Source organism: Lutra lutra, chromosome 2, assembly GCF_902655055.1.
Source record: "Lutra lutra chromosome 2, mLutLut1.2, whole genome shotgun sequence".
NCBI lineage: Eukaryota > Metazoa > Chordata > Mammalia > Carnivora > Mustelidae > Lutra > Lutra lutra.
Genome location: NC_062279.1, coordinates 3,548,939 through 3,575,980, shown reverse-complemented (window position 1 = coordinate 3,575,980; position 27,042 = coordinate 3,548,939). Strand labels below are relative to the sequence as shown.

Here is a 27,042-nt window from a genome sequence, read left to right as displayed (position 1 = left end):
AATTTTTAGGAAAGCAATCAGTGTGTTCAGAAGGAAAATGTTGGAAGAAGCATGGGTGCTGTGTGTGTCTAGATTAAGGAAGAAGGGGGGAACACCCCCCCCCTTCTCCAGTTACTCAGTGAGAACCTACCCAGAAGACACTGGTGTTTTCAGATCCATGCCAAGGTCTGGTGAACTCATGTCCTACGTGCATCACAGGTGACTCTCCAAAGACTAGAACACCTGACATGTGCCCTACACAGTGTCTTCCTAACATTTTTACTTGTTGTCAATCTCTCTTTTTAATTGTTTGTTTGAAATGATGATCGATTCTGAGGAACTTGCAGTAAAGTCGATGAGGAGATCTTGTACCTTCTCTGTTGTCCTGAATGGTGACATCTTTCGTAACTTTCGCATAATATCAAAAAGGGGATACTGATTTTGGAGAAACGCACAGAGCTTACTCCATGTTACTTGCAGTCATGTGTATGTGTGTGTATGTAGCTTGGTACCTTTGTGTCACATGTGTGGGGTCTTGTAACCACTACCATAATCAAGATACAGAACTGCTTCCTCCCCACACGGCTCCCCGGTGCTACCCTCTGACCACCTTTCCTTTCTTCTCCATCTCTCAGTCTGCTGTTGCAGGAACATCACATAAATGGGACCATTCAGTGTGTAACCACCTGTGATTGGCCTTTTTCCTCAGCACAATCTACTTGCCATCCATCCGAGTGGCTGTGTGTTAAGTCTGTTCCTTTTCCTTGTTGCGAGGTGTCCCATGGGCGATATACCAGTTTGTTCAACCACTGTCCTGTTGAAAGATAGTGGGTTTGGTCCAGTTTGGGGCTATTAAGAATAAGGCAGTGAGGACTTTGTGATGAATGGCTTCCACGTGAACATGGGTTTTATTTCTCTTGGATAAATACCAAGAAATGTAATTGCCGCATCACATAATATTTGCGTGTCTAGTTTTGTAAGAATCTGATAGACCTATTTCCAGTGATTCTGTATCATTTTTCACCCTCACAGGCAATGCTTGTGTGATCGGTTTCTCAGCATCCTCACCAGCACTTGAGGTTATGACTTAAAAAAAAAAAATAGCCATTCTGATAAGTAGGTAGTGATGTCTCATTATGGTCTTAATTTGCATTTCCTCATGGCTAATGATGTTGAACATCATTCCGTGTGCTCATTTGCCATCTGCACATCTCCAGTGAAACGTTTGCTCACATATTTTGCCCACTTTCTGTTTGGATTGTTTTTGTTTGTGTGTTTGTTTTTCCTGTTAAGTGTTGAGGGTTTGTTGTGCAGTCTAGATGCTCATCCCTTGTTGAAGTGTAGTTTGCAAATAATTTCTCCCCATCTGGAGGTTATCTTTTCATTCTCTTCAAAGGGTCTTTTGCAAAACCAATCTCTCTCTCTGCCTTTTTAGCCAATAGGGTTCTATCTATAAATAAATACATTAATTAATTAAATCGATTCTACTTTCTGCAGTCACACATGGCATGGGCGGGGACAGCTGGCTGGTGGCTTCCCTAAAGAGGAAAGGTGTGAGGCCCATCCCCCGAGCCCCAGGACCTGCTTGGATCCTGCAGGCTGTTTTCAATATTAAATTCTACATTCTAAATGCCCTAAATATAGAGGACAAAGAAACTGATAAAATGTCCTCATTTATAATCCCACAACTGATTAGATGTTTTCTTGGGGATTCAAATGAACTATAAAAATCTTAAGAGAATTTAAATTATAGAAATAAAGCTTAATTCAAATAATAAATAGTTAAATAAACATGTTTTACAAATTCTTACTGATTTTTTCCCAGAATTCCTTATTTTTTATTTCTACTTCGATCATATATTCTTAGGTTTGAAATGGACAGATCTGTTTCCTACTTACTCTGTTGTCTTGGCTACAAAATGAAACAGCCTTAATATAAATCATCAACGAAATATAACATTTAAAAAAAGAAATTTAACAATGATATTTTAACTTCAAAAGTGTTTACCATTTTTTTATAAATCTACCCAAATTAATTATCATGATAATTGGATTAAATTAGAAAATTTAATCATGATAAATGACTATATTTATTTGATACAGTATGTATTTGATTATATTACTTGAGTTCAGTACAGTTACATGATTTTTATAAAGAAGCAGCATATGGAAGGGCCCCTGGGTGGCTCAGCTGGTTAAGCATCCGCCTTCAGCTCATGTCTTAATTCCAGGGTCCTAGGATGGAGCCCCACATTGGGCTCCCCACTCAGTGTGGAGCCTGCTTCTCCATCTGCCCTTCTCTCCTCTCATGCTCACTCTCTCTCTCAAAATAAATAAATAAAATATTTTTTAAAAAGAAGCAGCTTTTGGAGAGATGTGATACATGGAAGTTTATGCCAGAGGAGAAAAATAAGGTGTACTTTAAGATGTGTATATGAAAATATATGGCAAATCAAGGAGATAAGAAGCTAAGATTAACAAATTAGGTAATCCGTAAAGTGCTTTACAGACAGAAAGCACCATATTTTGCAAATGTTGTATGTTGCAATTATTATGAAAATATTTTCAGGATTTCAGTTTGCTTATTTAAATCGCCTGTTTTATAGTTTGATCTGTCAATCTGAAAGGCATATAAGATGATACAGACCCTGTGACATCCGGACAACATGCTTTCCTTATATACCTGGGGAATCATAGCTTCAAGTAAAAATCCAAGTATGATAATTAATATGTAGGAAACTTTCCAGACACCCCTCATGTCCTATGAAAATCTTTACAGCTTTCATTTTGTGCAAAGGTAGGCATGATAAGGATTTCACAAGACTTTGACTTTGGGAAAAATGATCCCATGTAGTTATGTGTACTTTTCGGAAGGGGTGATTCACCTGTTACCCTTAAAGAGATAGAAGAGAATTAGGAGAATATGAAATGCATTTGGTAACTGTATCATGTAGTGAACACAACAGTGATTTCTGTGAAATGAAAAAAATAATCCTATTATAAAACGAAGAAGTATTTGCTGATGGATCTATAACCACATCCAGCTGGTCATGTTTGAATATGGTTAGAATAGCGCTTAGCTATCCTCTCTCCCACCAACCAACCAACGCGCCTTTTTACTTACTTTCAGACAGTTTTCTAGTATCCATATAAAAACTATTTGGGACAGATTTGGACCCAATTTCTCTTCATTACAAATTCTTTACATCACTATGGCTTCCTTAAACTTGTTTTATTTGAATGAAAAGCTTCACTTCTGGTTTTTATTCACTTTAAAAACAAAAATACAACCTTAAGCCTCTTCTTTTTTTTGGATGTTCTCGTAAAATATATGAACATTTGAACATTTTCCTCTAGGATTATCCTTCAAAATAACATATATATCTTTAATGTCTGGTAGAAAACAAATGAACAATATCCTATCCATGTTCTCTTCTGTATCTGCTATAAATTCCTATGATCATAACCTACACCTGACTTGTGTTTCTCATGATTTGTATGTTAATACTCTATTAAGAGGGTTAGATGGAACGTAGTTTGTTAAAATGAGACCAAGTATACCAGACTATTTGAGCAATTCATTTCTACTTTTTTGCTACTCAGTGTTTGTTTTTGGGCATGAAGGTTTTTTTGCTAATCCTACATTATGGCACTGTAATTTTAATTGAATTAAGATCTTTATTTATATTTCAACGTTTCAAAGGTTTGTTGCATTTTTAAGATAACTATTTTTTGACAGTGTCCTAAAGGCCCTCTCTGCTCCTCCAGTGTCATTGCCATATGCCTTGGCAAGCGCCACACACACACACACACACATGCACACACACATGCACACACCCACGCACACACATACATGCACACGCACAAGCGCACACACATGCACACAGGCATGCACAGGCGCACACACGCACATGCACACATACACATGCACACACACATGCACACGCACACACGCGCACACACACACACATGCACATTGAAAAATGCCACCTGCCTTTGCCCCTGCTAATTAATCAGTTATGAATATCCTTTCTTCCCTGGCCCCTATGCTCCCCAGACTTCTCTATCTCTTTTCCAAATCATCTTTTAAAACTGGAGAGGGAGACGAACCATGAGAGACTGTGGACTCTGAGAGACAAACTGAGGTTTTTGGACATGGCAGAGACTCGGTGTGTGTATGTGGGCTGAGGGAATGACTCGGTGAACTTCGTGTGGCCGCCTTCTCATCCGTCTCTCAGTCACATGACCCAGTCCTCAAACACTCTTTCCCTAACACCAAACTCACTTAGCCCACTTCACGGTTCTAAGAAAAATAATATGCCACATTACCCTGTGTCACATTTGTGTCACATCTGTCAATAATGGGAAAGATTTACTTACCCATTTATGGTTTTTTTTTTTTTTTTCTTTCTCCTGGAATATAAGCTCCTTGATAAAGGTCTTAGTTTGTTCTTGGTCGTATACTAGAATATAATGCCTGTCAGTATCATGTACCTTCTCTAGGTTGTATCAGTGTTAATGCTAATTTTACTCTTGTTACTCAGGAAGCCTTGTTCAAGTCATTCCCGTGGAAAAGGGGATCACATATCTTTAAGATACAAAGGACAAACACCATTAGAGTATTCACATTTTTCCAAAGGAACAACTCCTCTATCTAGAAGCAGTATTTTTGTGATGCATGTTCAGGTCCACAGACCCCAAAATATCCAACCAGGGGAGGCTTATGCGCATAAGTCAGACTTTCCATGTTTTCCTCAGAAGAGTCCATTCTCCGAAATCTTTATTTGAGCATAAATGTCAGGTGGCTCTGGGTCAGATGGGGTGCCGGACCCTCAGAGCTGACGGGCTCCACACAGAGCATTTTCTGTGAGCCCTTCCTTCGGGGATGCGGGGGAGAGACCGCAAACACCCCCTGTGCTGGGGAGCAGCAGAGACAGGGGTGTAAGGACCTGCCCTGGGGCACTGAAATGGGAAGGACGTGAACATTTAAGTGAGAAGACGCTAAGTAGGACAGTGTTGAGAGCAGTAAGCAGCCACAACAGGCAGCCTGACGTCCGAGGGAGGGAAGGAACTGGAGAGTCGGTGTGGGGGCCCATGCTTGGGAGTGTGGCCATCAGGAGGGGGGAGTCCTGCCAGTTCATGTGCCTGGAATGCAGATACCGCGGCTCAGGCCCTGGCTAGCGACCCCCACGCCAGAGAAGCAGAGGACGCAGCGGTCACCTTCCCGACGGAACTTGCCGGGCCCCAAAACCAGGCAGCTAGCATGTTCAGGTTCCTGCTGGCGACAATCCAGCCATGTACTCTCCTCCGTTGTTTATACCGTTACCGCTGGAACTCTTAGTTCTCTTAAACCAAGGGGAATTATTACAAATAAAATAGCATTAAGCTAATTTCTTAATTTCTTGAATAGTGATGATAGTGTTTACCTTGTTAGGTCATTTTAATCATTTATCACACTTCATCGAGAACACTTAGCCCAGTGCCTGACACTAATAGGCACTTAGTAACAATATCCATTGTTACTGCATATTTTTGTTAAGACAGAAACCCAAGTGTGGGCACTGGGTGGAGTTACTGGGAATATAGTAATGTTTCTACTTCCACCTTCATTCAGGTAGATCACGATCATTTTACTTTGAAATAATCATTTTTTAAATGCTCCGTATTTAAAGGGAGATTATAAACTACACAGCGTAAGTTCCTAACCTCTCTGTTGAGACATATTTTATAAGTGATGTTCACACATATGGTCCAGAAGGGAAGACGCCAAGGAGCAAAACCCCTCAGCACCCTCCCTACAGACCCCACACCCACATGCTCACGCACGCACACACACGCACGTGATGTGTCTGACTTCTATTTTATTTGGATGTGATATTTATTTTTAAAAATTCATGCATGTGGATAATTAAGTCACCCACTTAATGGTCTCAAAATGTGCTAGTTAATAAAATAAAAATATGCCTATCCTAGATTTTCTTTTTAGAAATTGAACTGCATCACGTGAAAAGTTGCTCAGCCCAAGCGGTAGCCAAGACAAAATCAGCTTCAAGCTGTCTGTAATTCTCAGTTAGCTTTCACCTGACTCCACTCATCTCTTTAACAAGAACTAGTCAAATAAAAGTCTGTGTTGAGATTAGCAGTGATGTTATCACAGGGATAACCTTCAGTCAATTCTAGCTGGTGTAAAAACATGGCAAATGCTGGCTAACTTATGGGTGCATGGTTACCCACAACCTATTTTGAACACATCTCTCACCTGCTTCAGTCACTGTGCTGTATCACTGGTTGAAAATCCCTGGACACACCTGTAAGGGGCCATCTGCGGGCAATGCACAACACTTTTGAATATTTCCTCCAAGCCTAACAGTTCTGAGGTTTGTGTTTTGAGTTTATATTATTTTATGTTTCCTAATGCAAGAATTCCATTTAGCCCCTGTTCCCACCATGCTAAAATGTGATGTACAACATATAAGTACTTACTGTTGTCATTTTATAATATCCTTATTACTTAATATGATTATTTTGCAACTTTATTTAATTTTAATTTTATCAATGTGACATGCTAGAGACAGTAATCTCTTTTAGAGATCATTTTCTCTTTTTTAATTTTTTTTATTTTATTTATTGTTATTATTATTATTATTATTTTTTTTTTAGCTGACTGAGATAGAATGATTGGGCCTCCAGCAAGTGGCTAGTGACTGTGCTAAAGACATTTCATGTCACTGGACTTCTGAGATGAACTGTCCTTAACTGCATCTCAGGGAAGTAATCAGTGAGAATAGCTTTTTTCTGAGAAGAAAAGCAAAATGGTGTACCTAGAGTGAGGATAAAATGCTTGGACATCTTCAAGAAATAATTTATATGTATTTCTTAATGTCTTTCCGTACACTTTGTTTCCTAAATATTCTATTGAAAGGAGATGCTGGCATTTCCTAATATGATATGTGGGAAGGGCAATATAGGAGTTCACTAGGTCATCTTGTGGAGTCTTGGTCGATGGTTAGTCTCAGCCCTCTGGCACTGAGCTGAAAATTCTGTGATTGACTTAAAGAAAACTGTGAATGAGCAAAGAGGCATGCAAGGGGGGAGAAAGGGACTACGGCTCCCTGAAATTCATGCCATGCTCCCAAAAATCATGTTAGAGCACATGGTCCTACAGATTAAACCAAAGCATGGAATTGTTTGCTGTTATTTTCTCCTTTTATGGATGGGTTGGGGAAGATTATGTTAATCACATTTTTACTAATTTGGTCCTTAAAATGCAGCATATGAAATGAACACATGGTACACAGTCTACATAAAACAAGGTGAAATAACACTTTTTAACTTGGCATATTTCATTCATTAGATTGTTTAACACTAACCTGTATATTATGGATAATTTAAAACATACACAGAGGTGGAGAGAGTTGTACAGAGCACCCCTATGTCCTCCAGTCCATCTTTTGTGTTTCGTCTGCTCACTTACTCACAATTTCTTCCCCTAAGGTATCTTGAAACAAATACCAGACATCACACTATTCTATTTGGAAATATGTAACATATAGACATTAAACTTGCATATATAGACAGATATAACTTTTCTATAAGGCATGACTATAGTATACTTTTAAAGTACCCAACAAAAATAAATTTATTAATCCCTTAAAATGTATTGCTTCTCATAGGTGTCCCAAGTTATCTTCAATATATCGTTGCATAAATCAGGATCTCAAATGTCTGTAGTCTGCATTTGATTGATGTATACATCCAGCTTATGTATCTTAATCTCTCTTCCTCTCCACATCTGCACTTTTTCTCTTAGTTTTTTCAAATGCCCTTCACAAATGTTTGAGGGGGAGCATATTTCACATGGTTGATATTTTCAGTATCAAAATGCTTATACCTCTACCCTTTTGTTTGCTTGTTTTTTTCTCCTATCTTCCCGTTTTACTTTTGGGCTAACATGTGGTTTCAGAAAAGTCTGACTAAAAATCCCCTTCATATTACATTTTTAACACACGGTTTGGGAGCTGATTTCAAGTTCAGTTATGCTACTTAGAAAGGACCCAATTGGAGTAAATGAACAGTATTGATAAAGTTTTCTTGTAGGGGCTAATGTGTGTCTGCATTCCTAATCCTACATTTGTTTCTCACATTGGCCAGTATTCTTTTTGTTTATTTTTATTTGTTTTGCCTAGTGCTCTTTTCACGGCTTGATCGCTCATTTCTCTTCAGTGCTGAAGAATATTCCATTGCGTGGATGGGCCACAGTTGATTTATCCATTCACCAGCTGAACGGCATCTTGGTTCCTTCCACATTTTAGCAGTTATGAATAAAGCTGCTATTAAGGGACACGTGGGCGGCACAGTTGGTTAAGTCTCGACTCTTGATTTTGGCTCAGGTCATGATCTCACCATCATGGAGCGGAGCCCTGCGTTGGGCTCCCCTCTCAGCTGGGAGTCTGCTGGAGATTCTCTTCCTCTCCCTCTCCCGCTTGCACTCTCTCTGTCTCTGTAAAATAAGTAAGTCTTTAAAAAAAAAAAAAAGATCCTATTAAAATCCACACACAGGTTTTTGTGTGGACCTAAGTTTTCAACTCCTTTGGGTCAATATTTAGTGTAATTCCTGGATCTCGGAGTATGAGTATGTTTGGTTTGGTAAGAACGCACCCAGATACCTTCCACAGTGGCTGCACCACGTTTCCTTGCCACCAACAATGAATGACGGCTCCCCTGCTCTGCATCTTCATTGGCCTGAGGTGTTATCAGCGATCTGGGTTTTCCTCATTCTAAGGGATATAGAAGAGTATCTGGATGTTTTAATGTGCGTTTTCTTGGAGCATCTTCTCATATGTTTTTTGCCATCCGTGTGTCTTTGCTGAGATGTCAATCCAGGTTTTTCGCTCATTTTGTTTGGTTTGTTTGTTTTCTTATTGTTGAGTTTTAAGAGGCTTTGTAAATTTTGAATAGTAGTTTTTTTTTTATCAGATATGTATTTTGCAACTATTTTCTTCCCAGTCGTGACTTGCCTTCTTATTTTCTTAACATCACAGAGCAAAATATTTTAATCTTAACAAAGCCCAACTTTTCAATTTTTTTACTGGATCATGCTTTTATTGTTCTGTTTAAAAAGTCACTGCCAGGGCATCTAGGTGGCTCAGTTGGTTAAGATTCCGACTTTTGATTTCAGCTCAGGTCATGATTTCATGGCTGTGAGTTGGAGCCCCGTGTTGACTCTGCGCTGGGGGTGGAGCCTGCTGGAGATTCTCTCTCTCCATCTCCCTTTGCCCCTCCCCACCGCTGGTTCTCACTCTCACTCTCTCCCAAATAAATAAATCTTAAAAAAAAAAATGTCATTCCCATCTTGTTTCATTTATTGGGAGGGAGACAAACCATAAGTGACTCTTAATCTCACAAAACAAACTGAGGGTTGATGGGGGGAGGGGGCTTGGGAGAGGGGGGTGGGGTTATGGACATTGGGGAGGGTATGTGCTATGGTGAGTACTGTGAAGTGTGTAAACCTGGCGATTCGCAGACCTGTACCCCTGGGGATAAAAATATATTATATGTTTATAAAAAATAAAAAAAGAAAAAAGAAGTCATTGCCAGATGCAAGGTCATTATATTTTCTCCTGTTACCTTCTGAGACTCATATATTTTGCATATTATATTTAAACATATAATCCTTTTTGAGTTAATTCTTGGAAGGATGTGAGATCTGTGTTTAGAATCCGTGTTTTCTGTGTGGATGCCCAGTTGTTCCAGCACCATCTGCTGAAAGGTCTGTCTTTTCTCTGTGGAATTGCCACTGCTACTTGGTCAAATAGAGATTGGTTGACTATATTTATGGTTCTGTCTTTGGGCTCTCTGTTCCCTTCCAATTTATTTGTCCGTTTTGCCAATATGGAACTGTCTTGATTACTATAGCTTAATAGTGATCTCCATTCTGTATGGCGATTCAGAATCTCACTCATTCTACAGTTTCACCCAGAATGCTCAAAATGGAAATTTGTTTCTTAAATTGAGAAATCTTGGCCCAGGGAGATCTTGCAAGAGTGACGCTAAATTTCAGTGCACTGAAAAATCTAGAATTTATGGGGCACCTGGGTGGCTCAGTCATTAAACATCTGCCTTCTCCTCAGGTCATGATCCCCTCCTGGGAACAAACCTGCATTTGGCTCCCTGCTCCGTGGGGAGTCTGCTTCTCCTTCCCTTCAACCTGCTTGTGCGCTCTCTCTCTCTCTCAAATAAGTAAATAAAATATTTTTAAAAAATTCTAGAATTTATATATTTTTCTCCAAATGGGCTTCCCCCGCAACATTTCACTTTGTATATAATAGTTACAGATGGTTAGTATTGATTAGGCACATGTAGTATATGAATGTTTTATGCATATTAGAAAGAGTAGATTTTATTGTCCTTCTGAACAGTAATTACTATCCCTTTATATTAGGGAACCAAAGTCCCAAGTGCACTTAGCAGATCCAAGGTCTAATATCTGAAGGCCACGCACATCTACACACTAGATTATCTCTTCTTTTGAAGAATCACTGGATGATTAAACTCTCTACTGGCTTTCATAAAAAAGAATTTTAAGACTTTCCTCATTTAAAATCAGTGCTTTATATTTTATTATATTCCATTTCAAAATAAAAGAGACAACATTTGTAATTTTGGATAAATATGCACTATTGTCCTCATTCACTTTCATGAAACACGTATTTATTCTGGCCAACTTATGGCCTCCGCTGTTATGTACTTTAATTGTATCAGAATAAAAGGTATTGAAATACTTCAAAATAGTTAAATAGACTCCATGTTCAATGGTCTGAACTCACTGAACATCTTTATAAAAAAAAAGAAGTGGAATAAATGAGCGAAGAAATCACTAAAAATTGATAGTAAAATTTTTCAGATTTAAAAGGAAGAAGTCTTTAAATTCAGATAAGCAAAGAAAGTGGTTGACTACGGAAGAAGAGGGACCCAGCTAAGGTGAAGAAGTGCTCAGAACTGCTCTCTCGCACCAGACCGCGGCGGGCAGTTACGGACACTAAGCCCACACTCTCTTTTCCTCTCCTAACAGACTTCAGTAAAGCAAAGGTTGAGTGCTTTTACAGGTAGCACCTTGCCGTAACTCAAGGTCCCAAAGTCTTCACGAGAGCTGCTTGTTTCCAAAGGCCATCAGCCATTCATTAAAGAAACAAGGCCCAGGGTATCACCGGCCCTGGTGTGGAGCTTTCAGAGCAAAGTGTAAACAGTGTTCAGGGCTCCCTGAACTCCTCAGAGGGACACCTCCGAGACTGGTTTATCTAAACTGGGAGAAAATAGCATTTGCACTGAGAAGGTCTGCAAGAAAATAAACCCGAGTTATTTTTCTTATAGATTTCTCAGTAATGATTCTGCTTTATAATTTATTTTAAAGTTTGGTGTTAATAGCCTTAAATTAGAAATAGAGTAGATTTCCTTTTAGAGTAGCTTTCCTACTCATCATACATTGAAGTGATAGACAGAGATGGTCTTATCAATCTCTGAACAGGTGACAGATAACTTTTTTCCACCTATCACACATATGGTAACCTTATACTTTATTATCAAATAGGAGCATCTTTTGAAGTCTAGGGGGAGGGGCCTGGCACAAATGTATGAATTGGAAGTTCTCCTGGATACACCTGATGTAAGGTCCTGTGCACAGCACCACATGGACGTTCAAGGAGAGAAGAATGAGCCCATACATTTGTAGCCATGCCTTAAATTTGTGTAGGATCCTGTATTTATTGGATGTGGATTTGATACTTTGTTAGATTCTGTAGTGTGCTTCAGGGCATCTCTCCACCCCCACCCCATTTCTCTGCACCCCTCCTCGTGGCCTCACATGTTTGAATGAACTTCTGTGGGGAAATGGAAAAGGCACTTGTTCAGGGATTCCTGGCTAGACCGCCACATAGACAGATGGATGCCACACGCTGATCCTGCGATGCGTATGGTCTTACCTCCCCATTGTGCAAAATCGAAAACAAGCTTAGAGGTTCTGAGGCTCTTCCCTGAGGTCACACTGTCATCATGAAAGACAAATTTTGGGACAGAGGCGTCCTAGCGAGTATTCCAGACCGCGGCCATTATCCATGGAGCCAAGAGCCCAGGTGGACGAGCCAAGCTATGATTTCATAGAAACGAGCCCAAGCTTAGCATGAAATGATACTTCCATCCTGGGTAGAACAGTTTTAAGGAATTTCTACAATGGATAAAAACACTTAGACTGCTGAGTCATTAAATTCAGTGCAATGGGTGAAGTGAGCCCTAGGGCAACTTTATATTGTAGCCACTCTTGGGGAAAAGCAAAAACCAAAAACAGTGGCTTCACTTTTCTAAGTCAGGCTCCGATTTTATCAGTCAAGTTAAGCGTTCCCAAAACAAGGGACTCTGTCATCGTATTTTTTATAATGAAACCAGCAAATTGATTTATAGCTAATATATGTCTCACTTTTACTTCAAGAAGTGAACTTGAATTATTTTGATCCTTTTTTCTTTTTCTTTGTTGGGATATAACTGGCATATAACATTGCGTAAGTTTAAGGTGTACAACATGATGTATTGATACATCTATGTATCATGAAACAGTTACCATAATTAGGTTACTTAATGCCTTCAGTGCCTCACATAATTAACTTTTTTGGTAGGAGGGAGGGTGGTGAGAACATTGAGGATCTACTTTCTTAATAATTTTCAAGAATATAATACAGTGTTATTAACTATCCATGCTGTGTATTAGGTTCCTAAAACTCATTCTTATAATTGGAAGTTTGTATCCTCTGACCAGTCTTTCTGGGGTCATTTCCCCCACCTCCTGGGACCTGGCAATCACCATTCTACTCTCTATTCTATGAGTTCTGCTTTTTCAGATTCCAAGTATAAGTGAAATCATATAATATGTTTCTTTCTCTGTCTGACACATAACGCCCTCAAGGTCCACCATATTGTTACAAATGGTAGAATTTCCTCGTTTCTGTGTTGAGTCATGTTCCATTGTAAATATAAACCACATCTCCTTTATCCATTCATCCATTGATGGACACATAGGTTGTTTCCATGTCTTGGCTATTGTAACTAATGCCCCAGTGCACATGGGAATGCATATATCTCTTTAGACAGTGAATCATTTCCTTTGAAGATAAACCCAGAATGGGATTGTCTATATGGTTATAGTCCTATTTTTTTTTTTTTTTTTGTTCTTTGAGGAACCTCCATACTGTTTTTTTTTTTTTTTTTTTTTTTTTTGAGGAACCTCCATCTGTTTTTTGTTTTTTTTTTGAGGAACCTCCATACTGTTTTGTTTTGTTTTTTTGAGGAACCTCCATCTGTTTTTGTTTTTTTTTTTTGAGGAACCTCCATACTGTTTTGTTTTTTTTTTTGAGGAACCTCCATACTGTTTTTTTTTTTTTTTGAGGAACCTCCACACTGTGTTTTTTTTTTTTTTTTTTTTTTTTGAGGAACCTCCATACTGTTTTTTTTGAGGAACCTCCACACTGTTTTTTTGTTGTTGTTGTTGTTGTTGTTGTTTTTGAGGAACCTCCATACTGTTTTTTTTTTTTTTTTTTTTTTGAGGAACCTCCATACTGTTTTTTTTTTGGGAACCTCCATACTGTTTTTTTTGAGGAACCTTCATACTATTTTCTTTGAGGAACCTCCACACTTTTTTTTTGAGGAACCTCCATACTGTTTTCTTTGAGGAACCTCCACACTGTTTTCTTTGAGGAACCTCCATACTGTTTTTTTTGAGGAACCTCCATACTGTTTTCTTTGAGGAACCTTCATACTGTTTTCGGTAGCAGCTGTAGCAATTTACATTCCAACCATATGTTGCTCCTTCTAAGTGGAGGAGGGAGGGAGGAGGGAGCTGGTCTGAGTCTAGAAATGTTGGTTCCAAAATGAACTCACTTGCTGCACTTTATTCCAAAGATAGCTTAAGGGTGAAATTTGGCCAAGTTCTTCTCCACAATGCAACAAATTCAAATAGAAAATTTAGAACGGCATAAAATATGTAAAAACGGTGACTATAATAAATGCTTTGATGGAAATACCAAAGCCAGTTTGGAACATGATCTGCGACATTCAGAATGAGGGTGAGTCTGTGAGCTGTGGTCATGTTATGACTATTTTAACTTCCATATCATTATCCCAAACTGGATTCCAGAGAGAACAAAGTACGTGGGTAGGAGGGTGAGGTCTGATGTAGGACGTCAGGTGAAGAAGACGGAATATGTGCACAGCATTGGCAAGCAAAGAAAAATTCCAAAATCTGCATCTAAATAGGACTGTTAAGTATCAAAGAATCATTCGGATGAAAAAGCATTTAAAGTTGTGAATTTTCCATATTTAGAATAAGCCATCATTAAATTAAAATCGAGAAAACTTTATTCGTTTGGTGTTCATCTGTTAATTCAAATGGGTTCTCGAGAGTTCAGGTCGTGTTTTTCCTTCACATCAAACAAAAAATTTACATGATTCCAGGTTTTCCAAAACTTTGTATTCTGATACACATTTCAAATAAATAATAACATTAGACAAAAACAAACACACTCTCAGCTTAAAATTTAGGAATATCCTTTATGTCCTGAAAATTCTGACAAAATATTTTGGTATCAGGCCACAACAGAGCAGACAGGGCTTTGCTGGGAGAACACTGAGTCTGAAGTCTGAAGAGCTGGGTTTGAATTTAAATCCCTAGTGGCAAGGATGCTGGTAAGTCATTGAACCTCTGTGTCTCAACTCCCTCATGCGGAAAAGAGATGACAACCTCAGGAAGTAAGAACAGGAATTAAATTAAAAGAGTATGTAAATGTTTTCAGTAGAAGAAAGATCAGGCACAAAAATTGATACTCAAAAAAGTGCTTTACAGGTATTTCTTTTTTTTTTTTTCAACCTAAAATAATCCTTTACCGCAGTACTGAAATGTCCCAGGGAGGGAGAAGGCTGATGTGCCCATATGGGCGGCGCTCCGCCAGCGGTGGTTATAGTTCTGAATTCCCCTAGACAGACAGCTTCATACCATTACGTGTAATTGCTTTAGCAAAGAAGTGGTGACGACAGGATGCCCAGCGTTAACAGTTCGCTGGTGATCTTGTGGAAGACTGGGGAGGAGACAAAACGCAAGAGCTCAGTCTCACCAGGGCCCACCCACGGGCTCGTGCCAGGGAGCACCAAGATTACGCATGCACGACGTGCTTTAGAGAGGGGTACACACCTTTTATTGGGGGTACTGATCCAGCTTTCCTGTTGCTCGAATCCATTCCCCTTTTCTTTGGTCTCATAGAGAGTTGTTTGGGATGATGCTACTCAGTGATGAAAGAAAAGGATGGGATGGGTAAGGCAAGGTTTTTCTGAGATTGAGAGTTTAATGGAAATACTGAGTTTTGTATGATCCACTAGTTTAAAAAACATGCATGTAGGATATGAATAGAGGTTTATGATTCAGTTTTACAAAAGTCAGTGCTTTTTCATTAGGGCGGATTCCCACAACAACATACGTGAATTTTCCCCAGCCCGGCCCCAGGAGACCTGGGTGATAGAATTCCCGTGTAGACAGCCAGAGTTCTGCTTGGAAGGGTGGAGCTAAGCAGAGGTGGCCAAATTCTCTCAAGCTCGCTTCAATCCCAGGCCTCTCCAAAGTCTCCAGTGCTACTTCCCTACAATGGTCACCATGGCGACCCTGGGCTGTTGTCTGAGGCCCCTCCTGGGGGGTGTTTGATGGTGTTCTGAGGGCTGCGCCGACCCCTGCTCTGCCACTCACATTATGGGAGCAACGAGAGCTGCGGTTTTTTGTGATGGCCTTGGACGGGGTCTGTGTTTATGTGTGGGGACCTATGGGAGGTAATTAACTGCGTATCTAGTCAAGAATTACTCTTTAACAGCCCGGATGATTACTAAATCTCTTTGTTACATGAATAATTAGCTTAAAAGATAACTTTTCTGAGGGAGCAATATTAGATGCATACCATTAATCTTGTACTTTTAAAGTGTAGTTTTCCTTTGTTTATTTGGATGGCATTTATATACCTGTTTTGGTTATCTCACAGTTGATAGAAATGGACAGTTAGCCCTAGGGTACTGATTTTCAACAACACACTATACGCAAGGGCCAACCTTCTCAGGAAGCAGGTTCCCCACGTCGTGTGTGATGTGAGTTATTTGGGAGGGCGTACGTCTCATTAGTATGTATTTAAGATATACGGGCTTCTGAGATACAAAAGGTTTTCGGACAATTGATGAAACTGGGTGAAATTTAAAATGAAGTAACTTCTACAAGGATTTCGTTAATGTACAGTGTTGAGTGCCAAGGGTGTGCTGAGCGTGGTGGGCAGTACAGATTTCTACCAATCCTGACCTGTCCCCCGACACAGAGCTAACGTGCCACACGTTTCAGGAATGAATGCTCGGGTCAGCTAACTTGCCCCACGGTAACACAGTGCTTAGTGCCACGGATCAAAGCTGCAGCCTCTGACTCCAGGGTCACTGTTTATTTCTGTGCATAATGCAGTGTGGATAAAGGGGGGGGGGAGATGATAAAATGCAGCAGAAGGAAGTAAACGAGTTATTTCAGGTAGAGCTAAAGCCGAAGACAGAATGAAATGTGTCAGTCCGGGCATCTGAAAACGAGCCTTCAAAATCATCCAGACAGATAAACGCTTTGTTTTTAGAACTCAAATGTAATTTACTTCCTGGTTTCTTAAGATATGTCAGAATATATAAATATATTAAGAGATACAGGTGCTAAACAAATGAATATTCCTTATGTCTATATTTGTCATCAGAGATAAAATACTGAAGCCCAAAGGGTAGATGATGACTTTGTGTATTTGGCAGGGAGGGCAGCAGGCAGTGGGGCTGAGGCCGTACAGCCCAGGACTTTCCTTTCAACAATGGGTCCCTGGGAGACGAGAGCCTTGCGTGGTGAGAGCAGGCAGGGTTGTGCGCTGCTGTAGACGGAGTGAGCTGCTGTAATAAGACACGATATGCTGGGTGGCAGGACCCACAGACACACATTCTCACAGTTCTGGAGGCCGCGGCATCCCCCATCAAGGTGCTGTTAGACAGTTTCTGGTGAGGGCTCTCTGCCTGGCCGGCACACCGCAGCCCTGTCACTGTGTCGTCAAGCAGTGAGGAGAGAGGTCTCAGGTCTGTCCCTCTTCTTGTAAGGACACTAATCCCAACTGGGGCCTGCCCCCATGACCTCATGTAACCCTGTTTACCTCCTAAGGGCCTCACCTCCAAATAGCACCATGTTGGACGTTAGAGCTTCAACACAGGAACACAAACATCCGGGCCAAGCACCACCTGCTTTTAGCCTGTGGTCTTCCCACCCCAAGTCTTCACATGCTCATGAACAGAGCAACCAAAGACAGTAGCACCCCAAGCTCCATATCTGCAGAGTAGCACGAGTGTCATATGTGCTGGACCCTAAGCGCATGGAGACATCTCTAACAGCAGCATTTCCCCGAGGAGGAGGTGGCCAGGTTGAAGGTGTGTGCTAGGTGACACGCTGACCAGAGGGAAGGCTCTGTCCTTCTGCACCTGGTTTAGGGTGGTGACGAGAAAGGGCCCTGTTGCAGAAGATACAGGGGGAGGACGGTGCTCGAATGACCGCTGGTGGGCAGTGAGGGGAGGCACTGGCGTCCTTTTCACAAGGGGTTTCATGGCTGAAGAGATTTCCCAAGTGATAGAAAAACAGGCAGGGGCTCCAGTGTCCTCGGGATCCCTGCGTCCCTGAGCCTGAGGACCCTCTGGTGCAGACGGCTCGGAATCCGTGGGTTTCCGGCCTGTTTCTGTTTCCTGCCTGCACGACACCATGAGCAAAGGCACCGCACGCAGTCACTGTCTTTGAGGACATAAAAAAGGCTTCCCTGTTGATTTGTCCTGAAACCACCCTTTTGAGCTCTACTTGTCTGAGAAGTGTCCTGGGAACGTCACTGTGCCCTTATTTTGGAACCAATTCCACTGTTTGGAAACCTTACTTACCTTTTGTTTTATTTTACTTTTAAAGATTTTACTTATTTATATGAGAGGGAGAAGGGGGAGGGGCAGAGGAAGAAGCAAACACCCCGTCTAGAAGGGAGCCCGACTGGGGACTCGATCCCAGGACCCTGAAGTCAGGACTGGAGCTAATGTCAGAAGCTTAACCAGCTGAGCCACCCAGGCGCCCCCATACTTATCTTTTAATTTCAGAAGAGTTAGCGCTGTGATGAGTAGCACGGGCTACTGTAGCAGCAAGACTGGGCTCTTCGGTCTCTCCTCTGCTGCTAGCTGTGTGCCCAGCATGGGTGAATCTTCTCGACTCGGTTTCCTTGTCCGTGAAATGGGGATAATACTACTGAATATCTGGGATTACGATGGTATATAATGAAGCACTCTATTGAAAATGCTTAGCATGGTGCCTGACATGTAGCAAGCATTTAATTAGCAGAAGTATTCCATTAGCTAACAAATCACGTACACTACCCGTTATATTTAAGACTAATTATTATCTTTTGCTCTGTTTATAGTAATGGTAACGACCATGACAGCATTTTCTATTTGAAAATCTCTGATTTCAAGGAGACCTGCTTGGAAAATGATGGCTTCTACTGAGCCGGTATTAATCGGTTCCCCTACTGCATAATATAGCATATGTGACATTATCGAGGACACCACCAGATCTTACGTTGTGTCAAATCCTCATTACGAATGCCGGGCAATGTGACAAAACGGCAGTTTGTAGGGCTCCTGATGATGGCATAAGCCACACCAGTGGCTACTGCACATGTCTGTGCCTTTATTCTCCGGAGAATAGTTCCAATTTCTTTACAGGCTAAAATCCATACTCCTATTATGCAGCAAGCCAGCTGATTGGGTGTAAGTTAAAAATATCTCACACCATGAATGCTTTATGTATAAGTTGCCAGTGCCCCCTAGGTCGAGGGAGCTCAGTTATTCAAGTTAAAATTAACTTCTGAATCAAGTATGTGCATACCGAGAGGGCAGGCTCTCGTGAAGTATTGAAGATGCGAATGCTTTTCCTGTAAAATGTTTATGAGCAGTGCAATTGGGTCGATTGTTAAACAAGTTCCTGCTTGTCATGAGGCAAGAGCCAAGTTGTGCCTAGAGACGGAGGAGAGATGAGGCTCTTTCTTCAAATGTTTTCATCCCATATTCTTGCTAAGTAATTGTCTTATCCTAAGTCATGAAACTGTGTCTCTCTCTTCCGGTACCTGTCTCATTTTCCATGTACCTGTTACGCTGGATTGTAGAGGATATAGACTTGGCAGGAGCACGTGGAGAAGATATTGGATGCAAATACATGTGGGGGTGTTTATTGTGGTTCAGACCCATATGACATACATGACAGGGCAATTATCTTCTCTCTCTGAGCCTTTCCAGGCAAGGGCCAAAATCCTGTTAGTCTAACAGCACAAGAATTTCCTTTAATCTCTTCCTTCTCTATACTAATTAATGGATTCATTTACTATTAACTCTGTAAACACTTAGTGAAAGTCTACAATATATTATACTGCGAAAGAGAAATAAACGTTAAGTAAATAAGTAAATTAAAGCAGGATATGTGTTGTAATAGATTTACAAGGAGGTATAAGAATTAAGAAGGGGGAAAAGATCATCGACTCTCTTTGGGGTGCAGTGGTTGGAGAAAGCTCGATAAAAATGAAACCTGTGGGTTTGGTCCTAGGGAGTGGAACGGGAGGTTTCTATCTGTCTCTTGTACTCAGTGGTGTGCTGGTAAATGTTTAACCATGAGTTATGTGAGGGGTAGAGCCTGATTTATAACATTCCTCAAACTGTCTGGTCTAAATATTTCCATGTTGGGCAGTTTCTTGCTGTCAGTATGACGTCACTGGATGACAATATGCAGTACAACTCCCTTAGGACGTCTCTCCACCAGATGAATGCTGGGGAAGTAGCTAGCCTCAAGGGTGCAGATCAAGGCCAGATGCAATGAAATGAGTAGAAGTGTGTGAGACCCAAGGAGTTTTTACATCTGATTTAAAGTAATGGATTTAACTTTGCATTTATATACTTTATATAAATTTTACATTTATATAATTTATATAATTTTACATTTATATAATTTAACCATTTATATAATTTAACCAATAAAGTCATCTCGCAGACTTTTTCAATACTTAACGTGCACCTCTCACGTGCTGATATAAATGTACCATTGAATTTTTTATACTCTTTCTGAGATCAGTAACCAGAATTAAGAGCATATCCTGAATGTTGACACACACACGACAACATGTGAAATGGATAAGATGATTAATGGTCAGTCCTTTGGGGCAAGAGCTTCAGAAAGACTTTAAGATTCTCTGTCAACTTGCTTGAGTTATGGTCTAGAGTCCTTTGATTTAATGTTTAGAATTTTTTTTTTAAATATTACGAACTTTATGAAAATGTTATGGATATGTCAGGCTCTTTTCTGTTAACTTCTACAAAGTTCTACCTGCAAGATCCCTTTCCTTGTATTTCATTAAGATAAAAAGATTTTAAAAAGAAAAAAAGAGTAGACACTTGCAAAATCTCTAAAACTACATCAGCGCATTTGGAATAGTACACTTTGAAAGGAATGAGGTGTTTGCTTTCCTTTATTTCCTTCAGGTTTTGTTTAGCCTCTTGTATTTTTGCTTTTGAATTATTTTAGTTTCATTAATATGGCCAACCCAATGAAACTGAAACTATACTGTGATAAACACTCTGGTATGATTATTGCCATGAGAACAAGATAGAAATAAACAATTTATACACATTGGGAACTTTTTTGAGAATATATAGAGTAAAAATTTATAATTTTTTTGGTCATTCAAAGCAGTTGACTTTTATTCCATTTTATCGTCAATTTTTAAAATTTTTAAATTTAATTTTATTTTGTCAGTGTTTGTCAGTGTTCTAAGATTCATTGTTTACGCACCACACCCAGTGCTCCATGCAATCCGTGCCCTCTATCATTTTAAAACACTGCAAGAACCAAAAAAGTTGGGATGCTTTGTAAATGACCATGGCCGGAATAAAGCATCCTTGCACAAATTCACTATGTGTCATGGCGTCTCATCTAAAATGATAGTTTTCTGAGCCTTCTGAGCTGTAGGAGATTGTGCCTAAAATACAATCCAGAATTTCTAGACACAGTTGTATATACAGTGAGTTTTGAAAAAAAAAAAAAAAAACACAGGCTTCCCTCTGCTTGCTCTTACTCTGTTGAAACTATGTTTAATGAAAATCCAGTCCTTTGGCTGAAGTGACTCCTCGGCCCACGGCCCATCTTCTAAAGCGAATACAAAAGAAAATAAGGATAAGAAGGATGATGATGATGGTGTTTACTGTCATCTTCACATTAACCTGAATTCATGACGCAGCAGGTTGTCATCCCTGACAAGCGAGAGCTTGCTCGGAGTTGAGGAGAGACCCCATGACACTGAGCAGAGCAGCCAGGGAGCAGGGCGCGGAGAACGGCTTCCCTGCCTCCAGCACTTCCCCGGGTTGGCCTGATTGAAACACATTTCTTGTAATTGAAGCACCTGATGCAATTTGGGGAAAATATGTGCGCGCATCAATTTTTGCTTCAAAACGAAAACAAAATATAAATCAGAATCTTACTATGCTTTGGAGAAAAATACTAGCTATAAACAAAGGATCATAAAACTAGAATTTTAAAGGAATTTAAACCAATCTGATGAAATCAAAATCCTAAGAGGGTTTTGAAAGCTGATTACTATTGCCAGTTATGACGCCTAAAACCTCCATAAAATATATAACTATATTGTACCTGAGATTTTACAAAGAGCTTTCCTGCCTACAATTCTCAGTACCACAGAAAATTTACCATGGAGGTAGGGAGGGCAGTAGGGCTTCCTTTCTGCCTAGAGTCACCTGGGGCTCAAGGATTTCAAACAAATTTATTCCCATGGACAATCATTTATTAGGTCAGCAGATACTCATTAGATGCCTTCTGCACTTGTGTTGTCATTCTGAAATCTCTGGGTGTACCACCGACCTTACACAGCTTGTGTTCTGGTGGGCTGAGTGCCGATGAACAACTACGCCAAGTAATGAAGAAGGATACCAGGATCGGAGGATAGAAGAGGGTGGTGGATATTTTTGTACATTACGTTGGTCAAGGAAGCCCCATCTGTTCAACCAGCTTTGGCAGAGTCTGGTAGATGGAGAGGGCTTTAGCCCAGAGGAGACCAATGTTCCAGGAGGATGGCTGGCACATGATTGATCTCTTCAAGAGACAGTCAGGAGGTCAGTGATGCCAGAGCAACATGAGGAGGGAAAAAAATAGTTGGAAGAAAGAGGAGGGTTTAGGGAATTGGGTGGCAGTTCACATGGGTCCACATAAAAAAAAATAGTTTTTTTTCTACCTGGAGTAGTAAATCTCTGAAGTATATTTATTGGGGGAACCAGTCTCATCTTGCTTAGGTTTTAGAAACACCACACACAGTGCTGCTGGGAGAGTGCACTCTTGCAGGAAGACAGGGGAAACAGGGAGATGAGGTAGGAGGCTACTGTAGAGCTGTAGAGAGACGAAGGTGCACCAGTGTGGAGGACATGCGAATCGAGCAGCTGCCACGTCCTGCAACTCCTTGACTTCAAGCCCAGGTCTGTCCTTCAGGATATAACAATAACTAAGCAAGAGAACCTTCCATTTTCTAGGATTTTGATTAGTTGTTTAACATACCAACATATTTATGCCCTCTAATGTCAGGAGAGGAGGATACAAGTCATACATTACCCAAATGCTTTGCATCGTTGATGGTCTAATGCCAGTGTCACTTTCTCTGAATTGGCCAGAGTAGCAGCAGGAAGCCTGTGGTTGATTAAGTCAGTGTCTGTTACGTGCTGTGTCTTTTCCATCCTCTTTATATCCAATTCCCAGTGCAGTGCCTCACTCAAAACAAGTGGTTAGTTAATACCTGTTGAATGGATAAATCATACAACTAATGGGTACGTCAATGAACAGGCGATGTTTCTAATAGCTCATGATTTTCATGTCACTGAATATTGTCATTCAAGTTGCCTTCCCCTCTGCCTCCTGAAAACTCAATTTTCCTTTGCTCAAGATTTGTGAACTTGGGACTGTCACTGTCAATATTTGGTTGGGGGAAAACCATTGGTTGAATGAATGAAAGAAGTACAAATAAGTGTTTTATCAGTATGCACGTGGCAATGCTGTGCCTTGCCCAGTCAAGCCCTCCCAGCTGAGAAATGCTCTGAAAAGTGGGTCCAGAAAGGAGATCACTGGTTATGCAAAGAGGCAAAGTGATAGCAAACTAAAAAAAAAGAAGAAAACACAGAAGAACAAGTTTTACTTCAAATTGTGTAATATGTCTTAAATCTTAGTTGTTGTTATTGTTTTTCACTTGTGTTTCCAACTCTTCACCTTTTGCTCATTTGTTCATATCTATTTAACCATTCTGACGTTAAGGAATAATTACCAATTTTTCTGTACAAAATGGCTTCCACAAACATATGTGCATTAGGGTCAGTCCTTAGTCTTTGAAGAGAGGTTAGCGTCAACCTCAAAGGTATGGATTCAGTTGAATGAAACATTTTCAGTGAAAGTCTATGCTAGTCTGTTTCATGATGGTTCCGTGCCCCACCTGCATTTATCATGCCTTCAAGAGCTATGACAGTGAGGAAGTACAATTCAGTTTACCAGTGTGATGAAGGTTGGTAGGTATCAGAGCAGTGTGACCATGATACCTGCAGGTCTGCAATGTGCCCTGGGATTTCTGTTTCCATGACTGCCAAGGCTATGTGCTCCCTAACGGACACTCTTCAGAGCTCCTCTTTTCTTTTATATGAAGAGCTGTTGATCCTCGAGAGCTCAGTTCAGATATGACCCTGTCCTGAGAGCTTTCTCTTACCCCCAATCTGGTTAAAGATCTGGGTCTTCAGAGCAGCCTGAACAAAGACAGACCTTTCTGTCCACTCCTCTCCTCCTCCCTGACCTCATCCCTAACATCCACCCTCTCTCACTGGGCTCCAGCCACAACAGTTTCCCCGTGACATGGCACACAAGATGGCACCCACAACCTTCGTTCTCCTCTTACGCATACTTTATTTTTCTTGTAGCACACATCATCTGACGTATCATAGGATATATTAATATATGTATTAATATACATCAATATAAGAACTAATATGTATGTATATTCTATCTCTGCCCGTATCTCTAATCTTCACATTGGTCTGTCTTCTCACCAGAATGTGAGTACACGGAAAAGCCCCTTCTTACCCCCGACACAACACACTGCTATTTCCCAGTGTCTGTAGGATTGCCTAGCTCACAACAATCACTCAATGGTTATTTCAAGAATGAAGATATGAAATGATCTGAGCCTTTTCAGGACTGTGTAATATTTATCTGTTTGTTACAGTCTGGGTTCTTACAATTAGACTATTCACTTTATTTCCATATTTTTTACACCTAGGAAAGCACATGGAATGCAGCACACATTTAAGAGTTGTTTATTATTATCATTATTATGTATTTTTTAAAGAGGCTCCACACCCAATATGGGGCTCAAACTGAAGACCCTGGGATCAAGAGTTTCATGCTCTACTGACTGAGCCAGCCAGGTGCTCCCAAGAATTGCTTGTTGAATGAATACATGTGCTGGGCACGCTGGTCATATATATGTAAATAGCAACAATTAATCATGATTTTATCTTTATTAAATTATACTATGAATTAAAATAGTGACATTAAAGTCACACATAAAGCTTTATAATCAATTTTTAAAATTGCATTGAATATATACTTAATTTTTTACGAGATATATTTGACAAAAACAGGAACTTTTTCCCAAATTTGGGTGTCATCCTTGTGCAGAGACCATTCTAATTTTCTCTGTACTGTTCCAGTTTCAAGATGGTACGACTGAGCACTGAAAGGAACCTCCAAATAGCAAATATACATATTTATATCATTTAAGTTATGTTTGAAGCATATTCTCATGTCACTTCTAATGAGCTCCAGAGAGACGAGGGTGGGATGACACTAAAGAAACACAAGGCATAGGAACTGGAGTCCTTTCCAGTGTGGACCAAACAAAGACAAATCATCAGAAAACCACCGCTGAATTCAGCAACAAATGAGGAGGTCAGTCTGCGTCTCTGATCTTCAAAGCATTTCTAGGGTTGTGCTGAGGAATAGTCTGGGTCTCAAGCTGCCTCCTTCCATGAATACTTGACTATATTTTAGCGCTTACTTTAATTCATTTTAAATTGAATGAATTTAATGCTTTGAGACATGTCATTGTGCATTTATCCCAGTTAAGTGGAATTTTTCAGTATTTTCCCCAGGAGTTATTTAGAACTCCACTGAGTCAACTACTTGATTAAAATTAAGTTGATAACAAAGAATCCTAATCCTGATTATTTTTCTGATAAATTATACTTTATTTGGTCAAACCAATACCTAAGTTAGAGGTACTTGCTACTATACATATTGTAGCAAAATTATATATATTGTAGCAGTAATTTTAAATGTATTGGTTAATATTCAGGAGGTAAAATTCCTTATCAAATAGAAAAATTCATATTATAATGATTGTTAATCCCTGAGATTGTATACATTCCTTTGATGTCATTTAAAAATCAGTCAGATGGGTGGTGTGTGTGTGTGTGTGTGTGTGTGTGTGTTTGTATACAAAGAACTCAAACACCTTTAAATATATATTTAATTCCTTGATGCACAGGTAGACAAAACAAAACCCTGGGGAAATGTAGTATTTTTATGGATTTTTTTCATGTCTTTGGAATTCAGTCTGAAGAGTGGTTGGTACATTGCCTTAGTGATAAACTCTTAACTATTTTAATCCTGATCGTCTTGATAAGTGCTGTGGATAGTTCCAAGAGTGTTTGACTGTGTCCCCTGTTTTAAATGTTAATCTGGACATTTTAATTAGGAATCTGTATTCAATACCATGATGAGACAAAAGGCCAGCCATTTATAGCATCTGGGTATAATGGAAAGGAGAGAAAATGCTCCTGATTTTCGTGGTGTCACTGAAATGGTGTGGTGACAGCTAAAATAACTCAAGACAGGTGAAAATCCAGATTTCTTATCCTACTTGCTTTTCCCTCATGGGAAAAAAATGATACTTTTGACCCTCCATCAATATGACATCCCCGCGACGTATTTTAGACGTCCTATGCATGTTAATACTGAGTTAGGGGGGCTTCCTTACCAATTGCCATTTTATCCAAAATAACATGGTTTGGGGATAGACTTGGTTCAGATGATGAAAATGGAACAGGAACAGAAAAGCCTTCATTGTATAATGACAAAAGTTGTAATTTTGAGATAAAAATTTTGGTTCACTAACTTGTCTGACTGTTGGGAGATTTATTCTCTGCTTCAGTGAAGCTTAACAAAGCTTCTGTCTCCATGACTATCACATGTAGGTCTGACTCTCATCCTTATCGTGTGTCTTACCCACGTGTCCTTTCACCACTTACAGAAACTTTTGCTTAAATATCTCTTTGTCAAATCCAACTTGTCATGTCCCAGCCTGAACGTAGGACCTTCACCTGAGACAAGGGTCTTCTCGTTTCCAAATTTCCTTGTCTGCCAGCAGTATCAGGAGTGTCTCACTCTATGGAGAAAGCCCTCTTTAATCTTCCTTTAACAAACCATTCCTTTCCCTGCATTGGTCATTCCTTGCTGTCTGTGTTGAGGATAAGAGTGTATCAGCTGCTCTTCCTGCTTCCTGTCCTCCTCCTCTTCTAAGGATGCTGCTGGTCCTGGCCCGCATCACCCACAGCTCTGTAGACTCTAATCTTCCTCATGGATTTTTTCCCCTTTATGTTCCACACTTTTTCCTTTATAACTGTTTCCAACAAATAAAGTGGAGTCTTGATATTCAACTGTTTAAGTTAAAAAGAGATGGACAGAAAAAGAGAGACACAGAGAGAGTATTTAAATAAATCAAACAATTTTCAAATTTAGAGGGTGCAGGCTGATTTCCTGCATAAGCGTATGCCCTGGTGAGCATGAGAAGAAAAACACAACTCTCTCCTTCT

General features: G+C 40.1%; 1 protein-coding gene, 1 long non-coding RNA gene and 1 other non-coding gene across 5 annotated transcripts in view; 1 reads left to right on the top strand and 2 right to left on the bottom strand.

Moving 5' to 3' along the window:
• Positions 1-27,042, top strand: part of CSMD1 (CUB and Sushi multiple domains 1) — a 2,014,336-nt gene that overhangs the window by 1,337,380 nt on the left and 649,914 nt on the right. The window lies entirely within an intron of this gene.
• Positions 14,417-15,615, bottom strand: LOC125090714 (uncharacterized). Its single transcript, XR_007124453.1, has 3 exons — positions 15,209-15,615; positions 15,014-15,095; positions 14,417-14,761 (listed from the first exon to the last, which is right to left on the bottom strand). It is a non-coding gene; the product is annotated as an uncharacterized LOC125090714 (long non-coding RNA).
• On the bottom strand, positions 24,803-24,907 carry LOC125094558 (U6 spliceosomal RNA). Its single transcript, XR_007125578.1, has one exon. It is a non-coding gene; the product is annotated as a U6 spliceosomal RNA (small nuclear RNA).